The 25,057-nt window shown below is 33.8% G+C and overlaps 1 protein-coding gene across 8 annotated transcripts in view; it reads left to right on the forward strand.

Moving 5' to 3' along the window:
- GABPB1 (GA binding protein transcription factor subunit beta 1) overlaps positions 1-25,057 on the forward strand; it is a 56,354-nt gene that overhangs the window by 968 nt on the left and 30,329 nt on the right. The window contains exon 1 of one of the 8 annotated variants that reach the window (XM_015596008.2): positions 19-582. The exons of the other annotated variants lie outside the window; for them this stretch is intronic. The gene's annotated coding sequence lies outside the window, so the exon portion shown is untranslated. Of the gene's footprint in view, positions 1-18; positions 583-25,057 lie in introns of those variants that run through there. 8 annotated transcript variants of the gene reach the window in all.

Below are 25,057 nucleotides of genomic sequence, written 5' to 3' on the forward strand. Positions count from 1 at the left end.
CCAGCCCTGGGCGCGCTATGCTGCGGGGCCCCCAGGGCCGGGAGGCGCTCGGGCGGCAGCGGGAGCGGCCGGTCGGGACAAGGTTAACGGGAGAGCCAGTCCCGTCCGGGACTGCCACAGCGACAGCCTCGGCTGCGGGGACTTGAGTCTTGAGGGCACGAAGCCTGCCACTCTGGATGCTTGGGACTTCTGCTTTGGGGACTTGACTGCCGGGATTTGCGGGTGCATGGTTTCGGGAAAGAAGTTGAGAATTTTGCCAGGTCATTTCTTTTTGGGCAGTTAATCAGTATGTCTTTAGGGTGTTTCGTTGAAGCTCTCCTACCATGTTGAATCAGCGTGCCTACCCTCAAAGGTGCATCGTGAAAACTGAAACCAAAGGAATGATAGGCCCGCTTTGTGTGTGTTTTCCCACTTTAAGCTTGTTTGCAGTACACATACTCTTGCTTTAAATCTGATTGGATTGTGGCGAGCAGACATCTGTTCAAAGGAGGGGCAGAGACCACAGTGCTTCTGAAGGGGGCTTGGTAATGTGGAAACATTTTAAGTGCTCTCTCCGGACACTGATTTGCTGTCTCCATTCAGGCAAGTTGCTTTCTGAAGTACAATTTTTATCTGGAAAATGGTTTAATGTAGTCAGTAAAGGATCCTTGCAATTTGCCATCTCAGAATTAAAGATGCACTATAATGTATTATATAGAAGCTAGTGGTCAAAAATTCTTTTGCATATAGTTTACTTAATCTTAAATATAGACCCACCTAACTTGGTTTAAATTTCTCACAGACATAACCATCAGCCTTGACACTCCCACTTTCAGGCTCATACTTTGAATTTAAAGAAACTAAAGACGGCTTTATCTATTTTTCTTATTTTTTCTCTTTTTAAGTATTTCCCCAGAAATAACAAAAATAAATTCATTGCATGTTAACGTAAGTGAGATATTAGGCAAAAGTGACATCGTTTTACATTCTACAAGTTTTTTTAAATGGTTGAATAGACAGCTAGATTCTTAAATCTACATTTAATCTGTTGTAGTATCACCATGTAACCTCTGGAAAACTCCACTGTATACTCATGTCTTTTTTTTAAACTGAGAAATGTGTCATTTCTATCCTCACAAGTCAAGTCAGGATATTATACCAGATGCATTTTAAAGATGGATAAGAAGATTTCTATACTTTTTGTAAAGCTCTAGCTTTTTAAAATTTGGGATTTAGCTGCATAAACATCACGAATAAAGATTGCATAATCTACATGTGATCCTGGAGATTCAGGAGCATTTGAAAATATTTCATGTAATTAAACTTGATTTTTAGTGATGTACACATCACTACAACATTTTTAGTGATGTACACAAGTAAAACGTGCCTCCTGTTTTAGATAGGCATGTGGAAACTTTTGTGTAAATGTACTTTTTGAAGTTAGGACGCTTTTCAAAGCACTGTAGGAGCTCCTACATATTTAAAAGGAATCCTGCAGTGAAACCTTTGGGGAAACAATACTTTTGTAATGCACGTATTTACCCTTAGAATTAACTTTGTTATTTAGAGTTCACGTTCTCTATCTCTGAATTAATCTGGTTTTCTAGGTTGGGGGACAATTATACTGTAAATGTGTGAAAACTTAAGGCCATACTTTGACTTAATGGTTTTGAAATGAAGCTAAATGAAATTCCAGTTTCTGTGAACTCTAGTCTGATTCTCAGTCTATAGTTTTCTACTGTTCCATCAACAGGAAGCATCTGGTCATTCTTCATGTAGTTGTTAGAAAATACCAGGTATATTTTTGATGTTTGCTATTCAAGTGAAAATATCAGATTGGATCTTGGTTTGTTCCCCCGCCCCCATCTCAAAGATGTATTTATAATGGGCCTCATCTCCTGTAGAATGGACTTTTTTTTTTTTTTTTTACTTTTAGTCCTTGAGTACCTCATGAATTAGAAATAATAATAGGTAAAACAAACAAGTCATAAGGAATTCAGGTCATTATGTGAAATATTTGAATCGAGTTCATTTTGAGGGTGCATTTTTAAGGGCACAGTGTCCATTTGTAAGTATCTTTAATGTGGATAAACTCACTGATGGGTTCCATCTCTGCTCGCTCTCTCTGCAGATATATAATATGAAGTGATGCTGTAGTATAATTTTTTTAAAATGTGTCATTCTGGAGTTGGTAGACCAACATATGGAAAGAACATGGTGTTTTCCTCATTTTACTTTTTACTGGTTATATTATACCTGGGGCATTATGTCAGCTTTTTAGGTAGCGTACTTTCATAAGCGGGACCTTATATCAGTTCTCAGATTTTATATCGGAATCACCTGGAGAGCTAATTTAAAAAACCCACAGAGGCCCAAACTTAAGTAGAATAGGATCTGGGACACCTTTTCTCAAGTTTCCCAGGTGGTAGACGCTCAAGTTTAAAAGCACTGAACTATAGAATATATCTAGAGGACTTTGATCATAGGGGAGATGGAAAGGAGGAAAGGTTGAAAAAATGTGATGTTCAGCCCAAAGAAAAGCTCATTTAAGAAATGATGGTCGTTATATATTTTGAAGTCTGTCGAACAGGTCAGACTGTTCTGTTTGATCTGCCCAGAGGAACTAGGATCAATGGGTAGAAGTTAGAAGGAGGCAGATTTCAACATTCTTACAAGGAAACTTTAAAACAGTAAAAATATAATGGGATGTTTTGCGTGGTAGGCTTTCTGCTCTCACTGACTATTAAAGTTAGGGATTGTCGGGTAAAGGAATTGATGTGCTGAGCGAAGATTTGGGCCTGGTGTCCTTAAGTTCTCTATAGACAGATTTTATGAAATATGGTTAGGTTTGCAGGTACAAAAGCAGAACAAAAGCTAATTGAGTAAATCAAGCTAGTTAGCTTAACTGGATCATAGTTTTCATTTCCTTGGATGAAGAGAAATAAGTATAAAGTGAGAGAGCTATTTGATGAGGTCTTTAAACCCAGCTGTAATTTGGCAGACTCAAAAGCCTTCTGATGTGGAAACTCATTTAAGGGAATTTATCTTGATATAGTAAAGGTACTATCAAATTGGTAGCTGTGAGCATGCCAGTTGCTGCATTGTTGGTAATAAAAGCTGTGTATTAACACATTTGACCTCCCCACATTAACCATGAAGTAGTAATATCCCTATTTTTCAGAAGAGAAGACTAAACCATAGAGAAATGAGCTGGCTTGCCCTAGGTAGCAGAGTTAGTGGTAGAGCCAGGACTTGGATCCAAGCAGTTTGTATAGCCAGTGACTTGATCATTATGATGTAAAATTGTAAACAACCTAAATATTTCACAGTGATGGTTAGGCTATATCTCTAGGACAGTAGGGTACTGCCTAGCCATTAAAAAGATTGTAAAGACATGAAAAGATGTCTTGATATATGGAAGTATAAAAACATTTAAAAACAATTTCATTTTGGTTAAAAAAACATTGACATATGGAAGAATATGTGCCACATTGATCAGTGGTTGTTTCTGAGCATAGGTTTATAGGTGATTATTTTTTCCCCAAGTTTTCTAACTTTTATGAATATATATTGTGTATTGCTTGTAATTAAAAAGATATTAAGATCTTATGCCAATTAAAAATTAAAGAAATTAACATAAGCTAAGTAGTTTGGATTTTATACTATGCAAATAATGCAAGTTAGGAATTGCGTATAAAAGAACTGGCAAGTGCTTGAAATGTTTTGTATTTTAAAAGTCTTACCATTCTAGAAGTAATATATTAATTGAATAGAGAAAAATATCACTGACTCCTACTTCCACCCTATTATAATCAGTTCTCTATTTTGTTAAGTTTTCTTCAACTTATGTTAATATTTTAAATTGTATTCATCCTAGCATAGTTAATTCTCTAGTTATGTGACTTTAGGCAATTAATCACTCTTTGCCTCTCTTTCCTCCTTTGTAAAATGGGGATAATTATAATAGCTCCATCATGGTAGTTGGGAGGATTAAATGAGTTACTGCATATAAAATGAACAGAACAATGTCTGACACATAGTTAATAACTCAGTAAATGTTAGCAATTATAGGGTCATAAACCACTAAAAACTTGGGGTCTAATAGGTTTTGGAATTAAGATTTTTTTTGGCAGGGGAGAGGGGAATATAGGCACGGTAATGTTAGTAACCTTTGAACAGAGTCCAGAGCAATATCCCTCTTCAAACATGTTACTATTTCTGTAGCAAAACGTATGAACGTTTAAACTAAATGTGGTAAATAAGGACTATAAATAGCTTCATGTCAGTTCAGGTAAGGTTTTTACTGCCAAATAAGTTATTTTGGGTTTCAGAACTTTTTTGGATTTTGGAACTGTAATTAAGGAACCTGTAGAATATTTACTCAATTTTGAATCCTGATTTATTTTAATATTAAACACATACCTTTTCATATTATTTAACTTTATAATCCATGGTAACTTAAAATTGAAAAATTAGAAAATAACAAAATATTCACTTCCATTTCCTGTCATTAGAAAATATGCTAAATCCACCGATACTGTGATTTTATTGCATAGTGTAGAATCTAGTCCAGAAGAGGCTTGAGAGTATTAACTCTGATAGCTTTTTCTGTCTCGTTACACTTGAAGGATAAGACATTTCTACTTTGATGGTTAACTACAGCAGTGATTCTTTAAAGGTGAGTGTAGGCCTCCATGGTGCCTCTCTTTAACATACTCCCCTGTTCTGTAAATGTGGAAACTGAGGTGGATATTTACCCTAGGTCATAATATAGAACTGAACATTGGAATTAAGTCACTTCCTCTCATGATAAAGTTATTGGATGTGCAGTCTCTCTGACATCCAGTCATCCTCTCTGTATCCAAGCAGAGGAAGATGTTTTTAAAATTATTAAAGTATAATTGACATACAGTATTATGAGATGTACAACATAGTTATTCAACATTTATATATCTTATGAAGTGATCAAGATAAATCTAGTGACCATTCTGTCACTGTACAATTATAATGACACTATTAACTATATTCCCTATCACATCCTTGTGACTTATTTAACTGTAAGTTTGTACTTACTCTCCTTTACTTTTTTCACCCGTCCCCCCCAACCCTCTCCCCTATAGCAATTATGAGTTTGTTCTTTATGAGTCTTTTGTTCATTTGTTTTTCAGATTCCACATATAAATGAGATCACATGGTATTTGTCCTTCTCTGTCTTAACTTCACTTAGCATAATACCCTCTAGGCCCATATCCATATGGCAAGATTTCATTCCTTTTTATAGCCAAGTAATATTCCATTGTGTATATATATCACATCTTCATTCATCCATCATTGGATACTTAGGTTGCTGCCATGTCTTGGCTATTGTAAATAGTACTGTAGTGAACATAGGGGTGAATATATCTTTTTAAATTTAAAGTGTCTTAATCTGTTTGAGGTATTAGAAAATACCAGAGATTGAGTAGCTTATAAACAAGAGTTGTTTATAAGTTCTGGAGGCTGGGAGGTCCAAGATCATGGCACCAGCATAGCTGGGTTCTGGTGAGAATCCTCTTTTGGGTTGTAGACTTCTCTGTTGTATTATTACATAGTGGAAGGAGCAAGGTAGCTATCCTTGGGTCTGTTTTATAGGGGCACTAATCTCATTCATGATCAATTTTCATGACCTAATCACTTCCCAAAGGCCCCACCTTCTAATACTGTCACTTTGGGCATTAGGTGTTCAGCATTCAAATTTGAGGACTGGGGTGGGTGGCGGGGAGGGATACATACATTCAGACCATAGCAAACAGTAGATATATAGGTGAATGATCTAAAAAATTTCCCTTACATCTTAACTGGCTTATGTGAACTTTGATCTCTGCCCATGTGATTTCTCCATCTTTGTTCCTTTATCTCTTCTGTTCATAGGGACCCTCAACTTCTCTCCTTTAGCTTATTTCTGTATACACTAGATATAGCCTGAACTTGACATGAGTCACCTCTTCCATATTTTACGAGGCTCCTGTTGTCAGATCTTTCTACCATCTATTTTCTCTCTTTCCTCAAAGATTGCAGTGTATTTATGGAGGAAGATGGGTAATTATGATTTTTTTTTTGCCACTATAAATTTATGCTTAACAGTTCCAGTGGGCCTTGCTACTCCTTGACAGTTATTTTATAAATCTCATATTTTCTGTTGTCTCATATCTTCTCTCTCAAAAGATGCCATTGAGTTCTACTTAACTGAAAATGAAAATATAAGTACATGCTTGCTCATTTTTTTCATTGTCACCATGACAAATCTCTTCTTTTCATCTTATTTTGTAAATTGAATGAAAGTGGAATGTTTTGCTTTTCTAGGAATCTTGCTGCCACACTTTTCTTACCTCTGATCACTTTGATCATTACTTGGAATGGTTATTCCTCCCTGCTTTCAAATATGTACAGACTTCTATATTTTGGGAGAAAAGAAAAGTCCACTTTGATTAACTATTGCTTCTGTTCTTCCCAGCTATCTCCTTTGTTTCTCTTTCAGTTTTTTGTTTTTTTTGAAAAATCTTAGGTAAAATTGCTGCCCTTAGTTTTTTTTTAATTACTTCTTTTCTATCTTGCTGCAGTTTTGTAATGTCATATTCAGACTGTTGCTTCAAGGGACATCCTTACCAATAGTATTGGCTTCATCCTGATTTTATTCAACCAGGATATATTACTACAATCATGGGCCATTTAATGGTGGGGATACATGTGTTAGCTGTTTTCATCATTGTGTAAACATAGAGCGCACTTACACAAATGTAGATGGTATAGCCTACTGTACACATACGCTGTATGGTTTAGCATATTACTCCTAGGCTACAAGTCTGTACATGTGTTACTGTACAAAACAACACAAGATTAAATCATGCACAAGAGAAAATGATGCAATCAAGAGAGACGATAAACACGAGATGTATGATGAGGCTCCTGGCATAACACAGCATACTGTTTTACAGCAAAAAATTCTTTTCTAAGTACAAAGAGTATACTCAAAGATAAAAAATGTAGTATAGTAAATATGTAAACCGGTAACAGTTGGTTATTATCATTTTTAATTATTATGCACGATACATAATTATATGTGCTATAGTTTTATACAACTAGCAGCGCAGGTTTGTTTACATCAGCATCACCATAAACACATGAGTAATGTGTTGTGCTATGACATTAGGACTGCTATGCTGGCAGTAGGTGATAGTTGAATTTTTCATCTCCACTATAATCTTAGGCAACCACCATTATATATGAAGCCTGTCGTCAACTGGAATGTCATATGCAGTGCATGAATGTATTGATTTCCACTTAGGCTTCTTAACATTCTTTCTTTGCCCTTCATATTAGTGTGCCATCCTGTTTTCCCCTTTTTTACTACTACTTTTCTGTTTTTTTCTTGTTGTTTCATGATCTTAGGCGCTATTCTCAGCAGTTAGTCCTCTGCTCCTCTCTTTTGTCTTCTCTCAGGTGGTTGCTTTATATGCTGATGACTCCTAAGTGTCTACTCTCCAGGTTTTTATCTCCAGTGGTTTACCAAATATTTCCATTGGAAGTCTCAAGGAATTTTTTATCACTTTTAGATTTGTTATTACCCAACTTCCAACCTGCTCTGTTTTCTTTGTTAGTTTTATTATCATGCTTAAAACTTCAAGTTGTCTGTGGTACATATTTCTCCTTTATTTCTTATATCCATTGGTCAGCAGTTCTTTAGATTACTCTTTACTGGATCTGTTTGTTATGGGATTCTTCATTGCCTATTATTTGCCCTTTCTTACTTTAGTCTCCTTTCTCCAAGTTCATCCTGCTTATGGCTGCCAGAATAATCTTTGTAAAACACTTTTCGAATCCATTGCTACTAAATATAAGGAGCCCAAGGCGAGAACATGTGGTATTGACCTTTGCACTCTCATTGTGCCAGGCAAAGTAAATTGAACTTGTGCTGAATAAAATGTTGGAATGGATCACCCTTTGCTCCCAATTGTCTGCAGAATAAAGTCCAAACTGTACTTTCTGGCTTTCAAACCTTTTCATATTCTATTCTGCTTCTTCAACTTTATTCTTTACTTCTTAACATTATCAAGCTAGTATTTCCTCTGTAATATACCATGTTCAGGCACAGCTCCATGTGTTCTTCCTTTTCCTTTTCCTTGCCTGTCAGAGCCTATTCAGAAATGTTTGCCCTGTGCCAGGCACTGTTCTAATCTCTGGTGTTATATTAATGAGCAAAACAAGACAAAGTCTCTGTTTTTGTGGAGCTGACATTAGGGGTGGGGAGGAGGAGGGCCACTGTAAACAAATGTCAGGTGGTAGTGCAGTGAAAAGGAATACAACTGGATAAAGGCATAGAATGGTGGGAGATGGTTGCTATTTTAGGTGGTCAGGGAAAGCTTCTCTCTGGGTGTCCTAGAATGAGGGAGTTAGCTATGCAGTTATTTAAGTGAAGAGCTTTCTAGGCAGAGGAAACAATGTGTACAAGACCCTAAGGAGAGAATAAATTTGGCTTGTTTGAGTAATTACTAAGACTGAGTAGTTAGAGCAGAAGAATAAGGGGGAGTGATAGATTAGAGAAGTAGTACACACTTCACATGGTTAAGTCTTTCATTGACGAAACCTTTCTGGACTGCATCATTTTGTTTGCTAATTTAAAGTTTTTTTCTGGAAGTAGCTTTCAAATTATTTTTTATTGTGATCCATTCACAGTAAATTATTTTATATCATTACCATATGTACACATTGGTTATCTGTGCACCCATATGTATAACGAACAAATTCATGCAACGTTATTATACTTGATATATACTGATTTTTAAAAAATATTGGCTTTAACCCACTAAAATGATTTCACAGTCTGCTAAGGGGTCATGACCCACAGTTTTAAAAACACTGATCTATGGTATCTATCTGCTTATAAAAAGTTGAACTATATACAGATTACTTTTTAAAAATAGTCCACATATTTTTTCAGGTTGTAAAATATTTTAAATGTTGCAACTTTAATTTGTGTGTGTGTAATTTTTTAGTGTTTACTGTAAGGCTGAATAGAGAGGACTTGTTTAATTTAGCAAATAGCTACTGAGTGGGCTTCTAGAAACTACTAGATACTAAAATATACATAAAACTAGATAAACCCTTCCCGACTTTCTGAGGCTTATGGGAGAGGAGAGCTTATAAACTAATCATTCATAAATATGGTGGAATCCAAATATTAATGGAAGTAGGTTCAGAGCACAATGAGAGAGTAGATAAATGATTTTTTTTTTTTTTTTTTTGCTAAGAAGATCAAGGGGAGCTTATTGGAGGAGGTAATGTCTGAACTGGGTTTTGGAGGAAGAATATGAATACTGGGTCAGGTAAATTGGGATAATACAAAGATTTCTCACACAGAATAACATAAAGGAATGGTATCACGAGATAGAATAGTACGTACATAGCGGTAATTATAGGTAACTGTATTGTTGGAGTATAAATCCAAGGGGGCGGAAGTGGTGAGTTGATGAGGCTGCAGTGAGGCATGGAACAGATCCTTAAAGGTCTGAAATGTAATCACTTACTCAATGATTTTGCAATTAGGTGAAAATAACATATATTCAGAATTACTTGTGGGAAGTTGCCACGTGGGAAATAGAGATATCATCTCTCAATAAGACCAATATGGCCAGTTTTTCCTCTCGTGGTGAAACAGCAGTGTTTTCTCTGTTGTGCCCTAGAGGAAGTTGGCCTACATTTATAGACTATGTTGTACCAAAAAAGTCTTTTTAAACATTAAACTTTTACCCATTGCAATGTGAAGTTCACTCTATAGGAAGCATTTGAGAACTGAGACCTACTGAAGTAACGGGGAATTCACAATTCTGGCTAATTTTGGGACTTGTGTTTTGAAGTAGAATGGTAGGTGGCCAACTACTTAAATTATTTTTCACTTCAAGTTAAATACAAATGGTTAGATCCTGTGTTCTATAGGTGATTGGAATACATGATTATATCTATGTTTTAGAAAGATATTTGATAAATTTGACCACAGTTTAAGACTTTATGACAACATTCAAAATACAGAAATTTAAAACAGACCGAGAATAATATTTGCAACATACATAATAAACCAGAAAGATGTATAATACACTCCTACAAAGAAACAGTGACATAGAGACATAATTAAAGAATGTGAACAGGCAGTTTCAGAAAAGGAAGCATAAGTGGCCAACAGACATTTGATAAGATATGCAATCTTGTTAGTAATTTGAGAGAGATTAAAATTTTTTTTAACTCATACGGTCAAAACTTTAAAAGGCTTGATAATAAGAGTGGCTTATATGTAAGAAAATAATATTGTAAACTATTGTTGGGAGTATAAGTTATATAGTTAGTTTGAAGGTATAAATTGGTGTGGGTAGTTTGGTAGTTATCTGTTAATTTTAAAGGCTATTCCCAACAAACATATCCATTTTCTACATTAGAGGAACAGTTCTATATGTGCATAAGGAGGCAGGTACAAGTATGTTTATTGCAGCATTGTTTATAATAGTAAACAACTGGAAAAATAAGCAAAATTGGTCATAAGTAAATTAATATATTCATACTATGGAATAATTAACAATTTTTAAAATGGATAAATTACATATGCTGTTGAGTGATACATTGCGGAGTAGTATATACAGAATGATAGCATTTATATAAGGAAAAAACCCAGATCAATACTACTATTTTTGGGGGCGAGTATGTACATATATATGCCTGCAAATGCAGAGAATATAGTCTGGTAAGATAAATAGTAAACTGATAATAGTGATTAACCCTCAGGTTGTGGATAAAGGATTGGGTTTTGGGTGTAGAGATAATTACTTTAGTCTTTTCAGTAATCTTTAACATTTTAAAATTAGCTATTATATATTTAAAAACTCATTAAAAATAATAGTGATCAGTTTGACAATTGGATGGACAATGATTGGGGAAAGAGGGAGACCATTTAAGGGGTTCTTCATTAATATAGGCATAATAATGCAGTGATAAAGACAATGGTAAGAAAAGGACTAATTTAAAAATGATGTGAGGGCAATTTGGCAATATCTGTCAAAATTACAATTGTATTTACCTTTGTCACTGATCCTACTTCAAGGAATTCATCCTACAGTTATACAAAATGAAATGATACATCTACAAAGTTATTAATTGCAGGGTTTATAATAGCAGTACTGTCCATCTATAGTAAACTAAGGCCTATCCATACAATAGTATACTAAGCAGCTGTACAAAGAATGAGGAAGCTGTCTATGAACTAATAGGAAAAGATCTCCAGGATGTGGTAAGAAAAGCAAGTGCAGAACAGTATGTAGTAATGTTGGTTTTTGGTAATTATAGAATACTGGAAGGATACCCATGAAACTAGTAAAAATGATTACTTGTTGTGGCTGGGAGGAGGGTAGGAGTAGTGTAAATGCTTCCATTGAGACTTTTCAATGTATCATTTCTGTGTTTGGATTTTTGTGGTCTATGAAAGAATTGCCTAAAAAAAAAAAGAAAAAGATGTGAAGTAGACCCTATAGGACTTGATGACCAACTATTTGTAGGGACATGAGGGAGAGGAAGGAGTTGAGGATAACTCCTAGATTTCTGATTTAGAAGGTAAAGAGGGTGGTAGCATCATCAGGGAATACAAGAGGAAGATTAGGTTTTGGTATATGTGTGGGAAGTTCTGGACATGCTAATTAATGAATACTCCTTTTTAGTTCTCGTGTAATTTACATACTTTAGATACGGAACTTGAGCTTATCTTAAACATGAATATTAAATAGTCATCAATATATATTTTTTATCCTTAGAGACATATTCTAGGTTTTATGGAAAACAGCTTTGTAATGATATCATAATTTTACAGTCAAATAGGGACATTGGTATGCACAGATAGAATGTAGAGAAATAGCAATTGTATATCTGATGAATACATAACTTATATGAAATATAGGAACTTAATTTAGCAGCATGGTTCCAACTTAATTATGTCTTTTGGTACCTGAAATTCAAAGAAATAAAAATAGCTTTGAATAAGGAAGTGATCTTTAGAGTAGGTGAGATTATATTGTAAGATTTAAAACAATATTAAAACTGGGACGTTTATAGTAGAGCATAAAAGTATTATATATATGTGTGTATATATATAAAGTGCATTTGGGAGTAACTGTATATAAGACAAAGTTTTACCCTAATGGATGAAAGAAATCACACATTGTGGGCACTGCCTTAATCTCTTGCTATATAATTTGGGGTTTAAAATTTATTTGAGAGAGTTATAGTTCAGAATCTGATTTTTGAGGTCTTTTATCCATATGACTTTTACTCGATTATATTTGGCTAGAAAAGTAAAAGGAGAGCACAGATAAAATACATACATGTCAGGACTTGCGAATGAATTTAGTAGTTCTTTTTTAGGTTTATGTTAATGAAGATTTGGGTGTGGAATAGCAATAAAAAAGCTGTTAAGTAATTCTTGAGATTAAAAATTTTAACCATTTTATATCTGAAGAGAAAATGTTTTACTGGCAATAAGTTTTTTTTTTTTTAATGCTTTAAAAATTACAAATAATCTTATATATAGACTTCTGTAACAGTTGGAAATGATCTTGTTTAAATAAGGGTGAAATTGTTACATCACATCCAACCTGTGCTTACTTCTTTACCCATTCCCTTTCTCAGTACTGCCGTCCTCTTTAGCTGGATTGGGCTGAGAAATGCTGGATTAGGCTGGGCTATAGTTTGGGCTTGGATGGACTCTTACCTCATATATCTTTGAAGTGTCCATTTGCATGAAAGGATAGTAATAGCATAGTGTATATAAATTAACTTTAATTCAAGTAGCATTTAATTAATGGTCTCAGTCAGGGGTGATTTTGCCCCTAGGGGACACTCAGGAATATCTAGAGACATTTTTTTTGATGTCATAAAATGGGATAGAGGAGAGTGCTATTGATATCTAATGGGTAGAGAAAAGGGATGCTGCTAAATATCCTACAATATACAGGATGGTTTCTTACAACCAAGAACTGTCAGACCCAAAATATAAATAGTGCTGAGGTAGAGAAACTCTTGGTTACTTGAATGCCAACTGTGTGCAGCACTGTTCTAAAGTATTATGAGTACAAATGACACTAAAATCGTGTTTCTACCCGGAAGAAATTTATAACCTAGTTAAAGCATCTCAAACTTAACAAGTCTATGGCCAGATGTTTGACTCACCCTATTCCACTTTGCAATCTTTATTTCAGTAAGTAATCCCACTTTTTACCAAGTTGTTCAGGCCTAGATGTTAATTGTTCTCCTATTTTTCTTGTGCACTGACACGTAATACATCAGGATGTCCTATTAGCTCTACTTCAAAGTAAGTCTTGCATCTAGGTAATGGTGGACTAGTTTATTTAGACCAGTCCTCTTTTTGAGAACAACTGAAAATGCTAGATAAGATATATAAAATACTACTTTGAGAGCTTTGAAGAACTGGGAAGATATAGGAATCTAGAAGAAAGCCTAAACCAAGAGAAGTTAGCAGAATACCTGAGAACTGAAGCCACTTTTGCCCTGAGTATGTTTGCTGATATCAAGAAATTTCGGTTTCTGATCATCAGCCTTTGGAGTAACCCAGACAAATCAAGACTCAGAGCTTACCCAACATGTGGACATGTAAAGTCTTATAAGAGATCCTTCCCTATTAGGCTTGGAGTTGTATGTCTATATCCGAGGGGTAAAGATGAACCACAATTAAAATTTTAACTATATAGTTTGCTGTTCATTGTCTGCTTTTTGGCCAAATATCAAGGGATTTCAAGGAAAGTTGTCTTGGTATTGAGCAGAACAGGAGGAAAAGAAAGAAAGGAAACAGAAGTTTCTATAGTTATGGCCATGACCTAGCAAGGTAAGGGAACCTTAAGCCATGACTTAATTTAGGTTGGTCCCTGACTGGTAGTGTCTCCCAGGTGCTTGGCAGAAGCAAATGCCTTTGAGGAATGCTCCTTCATCTTAGACCTCCCCACAAATAGTTTTACAAGGATATTGAACATCATGTAGTTAGAGATAACCAGGCATACAAGAAGAGAAGGAAACATGGGCAAGAACCAGCAGAAAAAGATTTTCATAAGCATCATGTATTAGAATTAGAAGATACATGATAAAACCTTGCTTACCGTGTTTACAGAAATAAATGACAAATTTGAAGACAATATAGGAAACTATAAAAAAAGTGGCATTGTAGATTTGAAAAAAATACAACTGAAAATAAAAAATATAGTAACCGAATTAAAATTTTAACTATATAGTTTGCAGCAGGTTGGACACATCAGAAAAAATACTGAACTGGAATATAGACCAGACAAAATTATCCAGATGTAGCTTAGAGGCAAAATAGTGGAAAATATAGAAGACAGGGTAAGAGATAGCATGGACTAAAAAGGTCTTATTTGGAATTTCAGAAGAAGAGGAGAGAGAAAATGGGACATTAGAAGATATGATGGCTAATATTTTCCAGAACCCGTGAAAGATACCAAACTGGGATTCAAGAATCCCAATATATCCTAATTAAGATAAAAATAAATCCACACGTAGACATATCATAATGAAATTGCAGAAAACCAGTGACATAAAGAAAAATCCCCAGCTGGAGAAAAAGATAACCATCAAAGGAATAAGAATTACACTAAGATGACTTCTCAACAACAACAATGGAAGTCATAAAATAGTGAAATGATGTCTGCAATATGAAATGAAAAAAGCTTGCCAACCTAGAATTTTACACCTAGTGAAAATATCTTTAATGTCTTCTATATGATGAAACATATTTTAGACACAAACCAATTATTATCAACATCTCACCCATTAAAGATAATTTAAACCAGCACTATTCAGTACACATTTCTGTGAAGATGAAAATATTCTTTATCTGTGCTGTCAATATTGTAGTTATAAGCTACATAAAACTGTTGAGCGCTTGAAATGTGTCTAGTATGGTTGAGGAACTGAATTTTTAATTTAAATTTAAATAGCCACATGGACCATATTAGTGCAATTCTAAAGGATATACTTCAGGCAGAATGAAATTGATACTACATGGAGGAATAAAATACATGAAAGGCTGAAAATTGAAAAACGAAATATTTGGAAAATGAAAGCGAATATTGACTATACAACAGTAAAAATAATTAGAAGACAAGGTAATAAAGAAGGGGTATAATGAAGTTTTAGGTTCTATGGTCCTTGTATTACCTAGGAGGGCAAATTTTAAAATACTTTATATGGAAAACTTTAAATATATAAAAGGAAAGAAGAGTATAATCAACCCCCATGAATTCATTACCCAACTTCAAAATCGATCAACTCATGACTAATCTAGTTTCATATACCCAAATTACTTAAAAAATCCCGTGTTACACTATTTAATCCATAAATATATTTTTATTTCTAAAACTATATAAACATTATATCAGTATATTTAGAAAAATATCAACATAATTCCTTAATATCATTACATATTTAGGCAGTGTGCACATTTCCCCAGTTATCTCCAAAATGATTTTTTAAGACAATTTTTTAAGGGTAGCTTTAGGTTCACAGCAAAATTGAGGAGAAGGTACAGAGATTTTCCATACACCATCTACCCCCATTATCAGTATCTCTTACCAGAATGGTACATTTGACTTTTAAATTGTGGAATATTTTACACATTGAAAGTTACAATGAAATCAAAATGAAAACAATCCCTAAAAGTGAGAATAAGCCTGAACAAATGAACCTATGTTTATATCAAAAAAGTTTTTTAAATTCATGGAGAAAAACACCATCTCAAGTGACTTGAGCTCAATACTAAATGACATATATGCTAAGGACAAAAAGAACTAAAAACTTAAATTTCATTCATTTAATTGCTAGTCGTAATATTGGTGTTTTTATTTTTTACACCATTTGATATATATTGTAGGATAAAGCCAATAAATTTTCGTGCTTATTTTTTAGGAGCCTGTAGAGATACATGTATAACATCAAAGAAGCTAAGCAAAAAACCTGATAGTGTTGAACTTCAATTATAAATATCAATATGAATTTATGAATCAAAAAACATCTTTAAAAAATTTTTAAATATTAGTTTCAAGTATACCATCCATTGGTTAGACATTTTTATAGTTTATAAAACGATCCCCCCAATTGCTCTTTCTCTCCTCTGGCTCTCCACCTAGCCATTACATTAATGCTAACTGCATTCCCTATGCCGTGCTTCTCATCCCTGTGACCCTCTATCAACTACTAATTTGTACTTCTTTAACCCTTCACCCTTTTCTCTCAGCCACCCCAGCTCCCCTCCCCTCTCGCAGTCACCAGATTGTCCTCTATAATTGTGAGTCTGTTTTTGATTAGTTTGTTCTTTTTGTTCCTTAGATTCCACATATAAGTGATATATAGTATTTATCTTTCTCTGTCTGACTTATTTCACTCAGCATTATAACCTCTAGGTCTATCCATGCCATTGCGAATGGTAAGATTTCACTTTTTTTTGTTGGCTGAGAAATATTTCATTGTATATATGAACCATAATGTCTTTCTCCAGTCATCTGTTGATGAGGATTTAGGTTGCTTCCATATCTTGGATATTGTAAATTGTGCTGCCTTGAACATAGGGGTACATAGATCTTTACTAATTAGTGTTTTGATTCTCTTTGGATAAATGCCCAGAAGTGTAATTGCTGGGTCAAAAGTTATATCCATTTTTAATTTTTTGAGAAACCTCCTTACTTTTCCACAGTGGCTGCACTAATTTGCAATCCCACCAACAATGTATGAAGGTTCCCTTTTCTCCTCATCCTCACCAACACTTGTTTTTTGATTTATTGATGATAACCATTCCGACAGGTGTGAGGTGATTATCTCATTGTGGTTTTAATTTGCTTTTCTTTGATGGTTAGCGACCTTGAGCATCTTTTCATATGTCTAAGAGCCATCTGTATTTCCTCTTTGGAGAAGTATCTGTTCAGATCTTCTGTCCATTTTTAAATTGGATTGTTTGTTTTTGTTGTTGAGTTGCAAGAGTTATATATTTTGGATATTAGCCTCTTATCAGATGTATCATAAGCGAATATCTTCTCCCATTTGGTCGGTCGTCTTTTCATTTTGTTGATGGTTTCCTTTGCTGTACAAAAACTTTTTAGTTTGATGTTGTCCCATTTGTTTATTTTTAATTTTGTTTTCCTTGCCTGAGGAGATAAGACTGAAAATAAATTTCTAGTAGCAATGTCAGAGAGATTGCTGCCTATGTTTTCTTCTAGAAGTTTTATGGTTTCAGGTCTTATATTTAAACCTTTAATCCATTTTGAATCTATTCTTGTATACGGAGTAAAGTGATCCAGTTTCCTTTTTTTTTTTTTTTTACATGTATCTGTCCAATTTCCCCAGCACCGTTTACTGAAGAGACTGTTGTTAGCCCATTGTATGTTTTTGCCTCCTTTGTCATATATTAAGTGAACATATGGGTATGGATTTATTTCTGGGCTCTCTATTCTGTTCCATTGGTCAGTGTATCTGATTTTATGCCAGTATCATGCTGTTTTGTTTATGTAGCCATGTAGTATAGTTTGATATCAGGTAGTGTGATACCTCCAACTTCGTTCTTCTTTCTCAAGATTGTGAAAGAAGACAGCACAATTCCATATAAATTTTAGGATTATTTGTTCTAGCTCTCTGAAAAATGCCATTGGTATTTTGATAGGGATTGCGTTGACTCTATAGATTGCTTTGGATAGGATGGCTATTTTAATGATGTTGATTCTTCTTACCCATGAGCATGGTATATGCTTCCATTTATTTGTGTCATCTTCAATTTCTTTTTTCAATATAATTTTCTGAGAACAGGTCTTTTACCTCCTTGGTTAATTTGATTCCCAGGTACTTTATTGTTTTTAATGCAATTGTAAATGGGATGTTTTCTTAATTTCTCTTTTTGAAAGTTCATCATTGATATATAAAAATGCCACTGACTTCTGAATATTAATTTTGTCTCCTGCTACTTTGCTTAATTCATTGATGAATTCTAACAGTTTTTTGGTGGAATCTTTAGGGTTCTCTCTCTATATATAGTAGTATCATGTCATTGGCAAATAACGAGAGTTTTACTTTTTCTTTTCCAATTCAGATGCCTTTTATTTCTCTTTCATGTCTTGCTGCTGTGGCTAAGACTTCTAATACAGTGTTGAAGAGGAGTGGTGAAAGTAGGCATCCTTGTCTTGTTCCTGATCTTAAGGAAGACACGTTTAGCCTGTCCCCATTGAGTATAATGTTAACTGTAGTTTTGTCATATATAGCCTTTATTATGTTGAGATATATTCCCTCTTCCCACTTTGCTGAGAGTTTTTGTCATAAATGAATGCTGGTTTTTCTGCATCTATCGACATGATCATGTGGTTTTTATCTTTTGTTTTGTTAATGTGGTGTATCACATTGATTTGTGGATATTGTACCACCCTTGCATCTCAGGAATAAATCCAACTTGATCATGGTACAGGATATTTTTAATGTGTTGCTGAATTTGGTTTGCTAATATTTCGTTGAGGATTTTTGCATCTGTGTTCATAAGAGATATCAGCCTATAGTTTTCTTTTTTTTGTAGTGTTTTTGTCTGGTTTTGGAATCTAAGTAATGGTGGCCTCATAGGAGCCTTCCCTCTTGAATTTTTTGGAATAGTTTGAGAAGAATAAGTGTTAATTCTTTAAATGTTTGGTAAAATTCACCTATGAAGCCATCTGGTCCAGAACTTTTGCTTTTGGGGAGGTTTTTGATTACTGATTCGATTTCATTGGTGATAAAAAAAAATATCTCTTAATTCTGTGCAAATATATATTTCTTTCTTAGCTCTATCCATTGTAAAGACCTAGAAACAAGTGTGTTACTTTGGTAGATATGAGTACTTCTGTTAACTCCAACATTGGATTTTAAATAACTCTACTTAGAATCTAGGGTTCCTTGAAGAAATGACTGATTCCAGGACTGGGGCAGGGAACATACAAAATGAACCTAGGACATCTTATGCCAGAAGTGGGAAAGCTTTTAAGGACACAAAAGCCAACCTGAAGAGGCTCTGGTTAGCCAAAATTGGGACATTTTGAACATCAAAAAGAACAAGAGTAATTTTATTGAAACAACATATAACAATAAAAGATAAAAGAAATGGAGATGACTGTTATACCTATTCTTTACTCTGAAAATTGGTAATTAAACATTTGAACTGCTTTTAGTAGAAATTACTACAGTAAATGAGGAATGACAAATCGTAAATATAGAATTATAGAAAGTCATAACTTGTTATAACCTGTTATAAAATAATTGACCTGGATCAGGATCATTAATGGATGCTAAAATTGTTAGGCAGAAGGTTCATTGGGAATTAGATATTCACATGATGCCAAAGTAACATTCCACAGAGTACCAGTTGGTCTCAAAGTAAAACAATATAACTTTACAGTGGGAGGATCAGACTATTACCAATCTAGTTATTAATTTTAGTATCACTAAAATGAACCAAAAAATATGTGCTTCCTGATACGGTTCAATATCATATACATATAGCATCAACTATGAAATATTTTTGTCCAAAATTTACAATACGAATTTAGCCAACTTTAGACTAACTTCAGTTTATAAGAATATGGGAGATGAAGAAATTAAGTACTTCTTCAGAAAGCAATCAGAAAAGTCCAGAATGTGAGATACCAATGAACTGGTTATTTAATGTCATGAGAGAGAAAAACAGTGTGGGGTAGATGGGGGAAAGGGAAATTGCCCTAGAATAAAAATAATTTAGAGATTTAACAACCAGATGTCACGTGTCAGCTGTAAAGTACATTTTTTAACCCATTTCCCATTTGGGAAAAGAAGTGCAGCTCGCTGCCAACGTTAATTTTACATAAACATGCTCTTTGAGGCCAAAGCAAATCTGTCTGGTTTTCATTGTGAAAATAAAATATAAAAACTGTTCTTGGAGTTATTTCTAAACAGAACTTGTCTCAAATTCTAATGTAACAGAAATGTATACATAAATCAGATTCACCAAATGAATCTTCAGCTAACAACTGTTGGAGAACAATGTTAATATCACGCATAGGAATGCTGTGTTTTCTAAGATTTGACATTTTCAGCAATTGAGAATTACTATATTTTGTAAATGGAGCTACCACTACTAAAAACAGAATGCTACAAATAGAATGATGTCACTTATTTCTAAAGACTATTAATATGCTGGAGTGATGTGAAAATAATAAAGCGAAGTATTTTATGGCAAACTTTGATGGTAAGATTAAGACTGTAATCAGTGAGTTATCTCAGAATAAATGCTGCAGCCTCAAGTGCCACAGGCAAATATTCTTGGGGCAAATGGCAAATGGGTTAAGAAAGTAGTAGGATGAAGTAATATGGCCAACTTTTAATTTAGAATGTAGAAGCATATACTTTTCTATAAAAAAATTTATAATAAAACCTTAAAAATACTTTTGTTGATGGACGTTTTTGTAGTTCCTTTTTTCTATTACAAATAATATTTCTACAAACATTCTTATACATGTTTCTTCTCCTTGTATACATGTTTTAGAGTACACGAGGAAATAGGTTAGCTTTCCAGCAATGGAATCCTTGGGTCACAGAATAGGCGCTTCTTCATCTCTACTAGATATTGATAAATTGTTCTTAAACACGGTTGTACTGTTGAGAATTTTTGACAAGAGAATCATGAGACATACATCGTCCTTACTAGATGGTGAATTCTTTGAGGGTAGGTACTATGTAGAGACTTACTTATAGAAAATGAAATTTTATTTTAGGGAGATTGCCTGGCAGCAGTATGGAGAAACTAGAGTTAGGTCAGCCAAGAGGCTATTGTGATGTTTAAGGTATGAGGCAATGGATGTGTAAGACTAAAGGGAGTGGAGAGGAAGGGATGAGTAGAAATCTTGGAGAGAGAAAAGATCAGAATGTATGCATTCTTACTGTCGGGCTGGATATTGATGGTTCACTGTTGTGACTTCTAACATCCAGCAGTTCTTTGGCTTCACTTTATAGTAAAAAGGTAAGTTAACACTTCTGATTAATTCAAAACCATCTGCTGGCCTGGTTCCAGTAGAGTTCATGTCTCTTCAGTTTTTTCCCTAGTACTTTCTTCCATATTTCTAAATAACATTCTATGCTATTTTTTTTATTTTTCTATTTTAGATCTTGACTTTCTACTTTCTACTTACGAAGATGAAGCTTTGGTTTTCTTAAACCAAACCACCCATATGCATATTTTTTTCCTGGCCCTTCATCTTTTCAATATAATTACACTGAAAATTTTGCTTACATTAGTATTCAGTGGTCATTACAGCCCTGGAACTACTATTCGCTAACCCATGTCGTATGTACATTGAGATTACATTTCCTTTCTTATATAGTTTTTTTTTTTTCCTTTTAAAAAGAAATTGTTTTTTTTTCTTTTGCTTAGTTCTCTTGTATCATTAACTTATCTCGAACTCTCTACAGGAAGTTTCACTTTTTTCTTAGGAGACTTAACAGCCTGTCTTTTCCTTGGAGACCTCCTTCCTGGAACCTGTGTTCTCTGGCTCCAAGCTGGATTTGCTTTCTAGGTCTGTGGCACAGCTGTTAATCATGAGGTCTCCATTTACCATCATCTGGGGCATCCTCTTCTACTCTGTGTTGGATCCCTTATTTCCTGAAGCCCTTAATTCTTCTTTCTGGTTTATTTCTGATTTTGGTGGAGTACATCTAGTGCCTTTCTGAAATAAAGGTAAATGGGAGTTAATTTTTCTAGATACTTTATGTTGAAAATGTTATTTTTAAGTTTAAAAAAAAAGTAAAAAGAAAAAACACCCATAAGGTAAATGGGAATGGGAGAGAAATCCAGTTATACCAGAGTTCATATGATGATTTTTCTTTTCAAAGGAATTACTCAGAGAGGGAATAAGCTTAAATCCTTGTAAGGTGTGCTCTTTTGTACCCCAGCAGATTCCCAAAGTTCTCTAATTCAGAACAGAAGAAGAGGAGCTAGGAAAACGGGTCTTTAGACCCAAACTAGGGCTCTTTGGTAAATCTTTTTACTTTTTGTTTGCTTCCTTTGCAAAATGGAGATAATAATTGTCCTGGTAAAACTGTTCAGATTAAATAAGACAACGTAGATTAATATTTGGCAAGATGCCAGGCACTACTTTTACTGTTACTGACATTGTTTTCTTATGGGAATGTAGGCCATTAAATTCTGATGCCCAAGAATACTTTCATACATATATACACATGGTTATAATGTACTTAATTTTACTTGGAGTCACAGTTTACATCTTTTACTAAAAAAATGCTTTCAACATCTCATTTCCAACATTTAAGAGTTTATTAATCTTACCTAATTTTGAAGAAAGGCTTTTTATTGATAAAAGTTTATTTTTAATTATATGAGTAATGTGTGCTCATTATAGAAAACTTACAAAGTAGAGAACAAAAAAGGAAAAATATTTTAGAGTCCTGATTCTTATACTTTCACATTCTATTTGTAGGTTATATATATTTTAATATATTTTATTATATGAACCAAGTTCATTTTTTATATGAGCAGCAAAAATTGACAAATGAAATTAAAAAAAAATCTCATTTATAATGCTTTCTAAAAAGATGAAGTACTTGGCAATACATTTAACAAAAGATGTACAAAATTTTACATGAAAAATTATAAAATATTAATGGGATAAATTAAAGAAGACCTAAAGAAATGGCAGATTTGCCATGTTCATGAATTAGAAGAGTAAATATTAGGATGTTAGCTCTCCACAAAGTGATCTACAGTTTCCATGTATTTCCAGTCAAAATCTCAGAAGACGTTTTTAAAGAATGACCAGTTGACTGTAAAATCATAAGGTACCGTAAACAAGACAGTATAGTACCGGCATCAATATTGGCAAATGGGTAAAGTAACAGAATCGAGAACCCAGAAAAAAGACCTTTTTGAGGAGCTAGGAAGATCTTGCAGTATTAGTATGGTTCTTGCTTCGCTCTTCAGTGCGAATTCCATTTCTGCTTCACATGGCCTGTGTGTCCCAGGTGAGAGGTCTTGGTGTCGTCCCGCCAGCTGATGATCTTCTGAGGAGGTGGTTCTGTGTGTGGCTGTGGGCTCAGTGTGTCCTGGGTGGAGGTGACCTCAGGGTCCCCGGGTGTCGCCATCTTGAACTGGAACCTGTAAATAATATTTTTAAATTACTGTAGTATTATCTTTAAAAGATATACTATTTCTTATACTGTTATATTATTTTTTATAAATAATGTTCTCAAATGCTTATATTATTATATTTACAAGATATATTTTCTAGAGATACATATTGAAATATTTACAGATAAAATGATATATCTAGTATTTGCTTCAAAGAAATATGTGTGCATGGGAAATGGGTTGGCCACAAATTGATAATATTGAAGCTAGTTGGTGGCTATGTGTGAGTTTGTTATAGTATAGTGTCTTTTGTATTTGCTCAGAATTTTCCATAATAAAATAAAAAAATTAAAGACTATGAGATTCCATTATGATCTATTTGAATTTCTTTATTGTTTGTAGTAGGGAATTTCAGTTTTTCTCTATTTTACATTACTATTGTAATATCTATACAATAGTAATGTTTCAGATAGTTTATGATATTTATTTGAGTGGAATTACTAGGTTAAAGAGTATGAACATTTTAAAGGCTTTCGATGTATACATAGTGCTAAATTGCTTGATGAAGAACTTTTAAGAGAATTTTATTGGTTATAATTGTATTCTAGAAGTGATATTGTAAGTTTATTCTAAAATTTTTAATGAGAATCAAGATTTATTATTAAGTTTATTATAATACGATTATATTTTCTAGTGTTTTTGTTCATATTTTTAAAGAGTGCTAGTAACAGTTCACATAGAACTAGTACTTTACTGTTTTATAGAGAGGTTTTATGTCCAGGAGATGCTATAACCTCGCTCTATAACATGAGTTAAAGAAATTCAAAGCAAAATAGACAAAATTTAATTAGCGGTGGTAATATTTATTACCACTAGATGGCCCTCTCAGCACGTACTTTTGAGCAAAAGTAGATTCTTCTGTAGACATTTTGTAGTTCCTCCGTAGATTTTATTAAAATACATTTTAATTAGTGTAAAATACCTTTTAATTAGTGTAAAGAAAATAATGGTTTGTATCAGCTTGTGATTAGCTTCTTTAGGGATACTAAAGAAATTAAAAATGGAATTTATTATAGTGGGATTTTGGGTTGCTTTTTTTCTCAAGATGAAAGGAGTAAAACTAGGTGACATTCAGTGCTATACAGAAAGTATATTTTTAGTATTTTAACACTTATTAAAATTTACTGAATTGAATTAAGCTTTGTTATTTGTTATTTGGTATACCAAAACAATGTTTACTGCTAAATTTTTAACTGGTTTTATTTAAATCTAATACTACTATATCTCTGATGATTTAATATATAGATAATGAAGTACTAAGTAAAACAAGGGCTTGATCTGGAGCTGTGGTCCCCTTCATCAATTTTGTTGTCTTAATGCAATTGAGTTGCTCTAAGGGTCAGAATTATTCTACTATAATGTGTGCGCTTCTCCTCGGGTGAGAATCAGAAGTGAAATTGCTACATTTCATATTTTCATTATTTTAAGTTTTACTGATTATTATTATAATAAGAAAATTAGAGCACCTTTGATTTTGGTCTTATTTGATCTCATGTGTATCTTTTTTTCCATTGATTTTTCAATCTTATTAGATTCATTGCCTTTTAAAAATTTAAAAAATTTTTTTTAATTTAAAAATTTTAATTAGTTTCAAGTATACAGTACATTGGTTAGACATCTATATAGTTCATAAAACGATTCCCCCAATTGCTCCTTCTCTCCCCTGACCCTCCACCTAGCCAATGTATTAATGCTAGCTACATTCGCTATACTGTGCTCCCCAATTCCATGACCATTTGTCAGCTACTAATTTGTACTTCTTTAACCCTTCACCCCATTCTCCTAGCCCCCCAAACCCCACTCCCT

This window comes from Pteropus alecto, unplaced genomic scaffold, assembly GCF_000325575.1.
Source record: "Pteropus alecto unplaced genomic scaffold, ASM32557v1 scaffold86, whole genome shotgun sequence".
Taxonomy (NCBI): Eukaryota; Metazoa; Chordata; class Mammalia; order Chiroptera; family Pteropodidae; genus Pteropus; species Pteropus alecto.